Genomic DNA, 3,645 nt, shown 5'->3' with positions numbered 1-3,645 from the left:
TGTCAAAGTTTTATTTATATTGAAAATTTGGTCAAAATTTTATTTCTATAGAAAATTTTTTCAAAACTTTATTTCTATATTTCTATAGAAATACAATTTTGACAAAGTTTTTTATATAAATAAAATTTTGACAAAATTTTCTACAGATATAACATTTTGACAAAATATTCTATAGAAATAAAATTTTGACAAAATATTCTATAGAAATAAAATTTTGATAAAATTTTCTATAGAAATAAAATTTTGATAAAATTTCCTATAGAAATAAAATTTTGACAAAATTTTATATAGAAATAAAGTTTTGACAAAATTTTATATAGAAATAAAGTTTTGACAAAATTTTCTATAGAAATGAAATTTTAACAAAATTTTCAATAGAAATAAAATTTTAACAAAATGATCTTCAGAAATAAAATTTTGACAAAAGTTTCTATAGAAATAAAGTTTTGACAAAATTTTCTATAGAAATGAAATTTTAACAACATTTTTTATAGAGATAACATTTTGACAAATTTTTTTATAGAAATAAAGGTTTGGACAAAATTTTCTATAGAAATAAAGTTTTAACAACATTTTCTATAGAAATGAAATTCTAACAAAATGTTTTATAGAAATAAAAATTTGACAAAATTTTCTATAGAAATAAAGTTGTGACCAAATTATTTATAGAAATAAAATTTTGACAAAATTTTATATAGAAATAAAGTTTTGACAAAATTTTCTATAGAAAGTTTTGACAAAATTTTCTATAGTAATGAAATTTTAACAAAGTTTTCTATAGAAATAAAAATTTGACTAAATTTTCTATAGAAATAAAATTTTGGTAGATTCTTTTTGGCTCGAGTGGCAACCATGATTATGAACCGATATGTACACATTTTTGTGTGATTGGGGATCGGCTATATAACTATAGATCGATATGGACCAATTTTGTTATGGTAGTTAGCGGCCAAATTTGAACCGGATCGGATGAATTTTGTTCCTCTAATTTTAGCATGGTTGTTAGATACCATATACCAACATCATGTACCAAATTTCAGCCGGATCGGATGAAATTTGTTTCTCTCTGAGGCTCCGCAAGCTAAATCTGGGGATCGGTATATATGGGGGCTAAATATAATTATGGACCGATATGGACCAATTTTAGCGTGGTAGTTAGAGACCATATACCAACACCATGTACCAAATTTCAGCCAGATCGGATGAAATTTGCTTCTCTTTGAGGCTTCGCAAGTCAAATTTTGGTATCGGTTTATATGGGGTCTATATATAATTATGGACCGATATGGCCCATTTGCAATACCATCCGACCTACATCAATAACAACTACTTGTGCCAAGTTTCATGCCGATAGCTTGTTTTGTTCGGAAGTTAGCGTGATTTCAACAGACGGACGGACATGCTTAGATCGACTCAGAATTTCACCGCGACCCAGAATATATATACTTTATGGGGTCTTAGAGCAATATTTCGATGTGTTAGAAACGGAATGACAAATTTATTCATCCTAGGGTGGAGGGTATAAAAAATAAACTTTACGAATCGCGTGAGATATGGGGATTACATAAATTTTCTGTAGAATTTTTAAACAAACCCGGACTATAGTAAATAAATAAATTGGGAACAAGATCAACGAGGGAGAGGAAAATTCATAAATGGAAATTTCCAGCTAAAATTTTTAAGGCCACGAAGATATTATTCTACTGAGGGATATGTGTCAGAGTATTATCATAAATAATGAAATGTGCAGTAAGATGTAAGAAGTTTTCGACATTTTTTGCTCTGGAACTTAGACCGGAATATTTGTTTCGACTCTCTTAGCTCTTCTTTTCAAAAATTCCTTATATGTTACTTCATAGAAGTGTAGGAAGATAAAGATATTAACTTTGTCATTCCGTTTGTAACACATTGAAATATTGCTCAAAGACCCCATAATGTATATATAGGTGAAACTCTGAGTCGATATAGCCATGTCCGTCCGTTCGTCTGTTGAAATCTCGCAAACTTCCAAACGAAACAAGCTATCGACATGAAACTTGGCATACGTAGTTGTTATTGATGTAGATTGGATGGTATTGCAAATGGGTCTTATCGGACCACTTTTAGCTATATCCCCAATATAAACCGATCGCCATATTAGGATTTCACAGCCTCTTGGAGGTGCACATTATATCCTATCCGGTTCAAATTTGATACGTGATATCAATATATAGCCTCTAACCACCACGGAAAAGTTGGTCCATATCGGCCCATATTTATATACTCGTACGTATATCACCCATAGATACTGACCCCAACTCCAAACTCTTGGAGGTACAAATTTTATCCTATCCGGTTGAAATTTTAAAGTCATTACACCAATTTTGGTATAGTTATGTGACTTAGATTCCAAAAGTATGAATCGAGTTACCGGTCGATATTGACCTCTTTCCATTTTGTAAGGAACCCAAGGTCATTGGCCCGCTATGAAAATATTCTATACAATAGTATTATAATTTTTTTGTGACTTGGTACTTGTCGGGCCAACGACGTAACAAAGTTGTCATTACAGTAGATCGAATTTATAATTTCCCTATCCATACCGAAAAGCAATAATATTTTACGAATTGTATAGGCATTATTTCACTACTTCTTCCCCTTTCCACAATGTTGCAGTTTTTTTTGTTTGTTTTGCTCTCCATTGTGGGGTTGTGGCCGGCTGGTTGTTGTTTTGCACCCATTAAAATATTTAAAATATTTTTGCGGTTTCTGGTTTCGTCAATGTTGTCGCCGCCAATAGTGGTTCATTGGTTTTCCTTAAAACGTTTTAATTTTCTGCTGTGGCGGTTGTTTAAGATTAAGATCACTTAAATTGTAAATTCCTTTTAACATTGACGTTTCTTGTGCGACATTGTGGTCTCTTTTATTTATTTCGTTGTTTTTTTTTTTGCATGTCTGATTTCAGAGTTTCGCTTTGACTTGTAAACTGATCTTCTTGTCATCTTGCAATCACATCAGACCTATAGACATTATGGAGTTGTTTTGGTTTTTCGTTTTTGCTTGTTTCACATCATCACCTTTAGCATTGCGTTTTAATATCGATTAAATTAAGTTGTTCGATTTAATTTTTTTTTTTGCTTAATCTACCGAGTGATGATAATTATAGGCTTTCGGTAGATATCAATATCTAAGTGTCTTTATTATAAATGAACTCCTACACCGTATGGTATTTTGTGGTTTTATTCGCTCACACTACTGGTGGTTGCTAAAAACTGGAAACATTGGATCATGGGGCTTGTAGTCACGGTTGTCACAGTTGGTAGAATTCTACCAAAAATGGTGGATGTTTTACTGTTTGGAAGAATTGGAGATGTTTTGGTAAATTTTGCAAAATATTCCTCCCAAAACAAATAAAAATATTTTACCAAATTTCCATAGAAAGGAAATTTTGACAAAACATTCTATAAAAATAAAGTTTTGACAAAACTTTCTATAAAAATAAAATTTTAATAAAATTTTCTACAGAAATAAATTTTGACAAAATATTCTATAAAAATAAAATTTTGAGAAAATTTTCTATAGAAATAAAATTTTGAGAAAATTTTCTTTAGAAATAAAATTTTGACAAAATTTTCTATAGAAATTATTTTTTTTTATAAATTTTCT

This window comes from Haematobia irritans, chromosome 5 (genome assembly GCF_050003625.1).
Source record: "Haematobia irritans isolate KBUSLIRL chromosome 5, ASM5000362v1, whole genome shotgun sequence".
NCBI classification, from domain to species: Eukaryota; Metazoa; Arthropoda; class Insecta; order Diptera; family Muscidae; genus Haematobia; species Haematobia irritans.
This window is presented reverse-complemented; position numbering follows the sequence as displayed.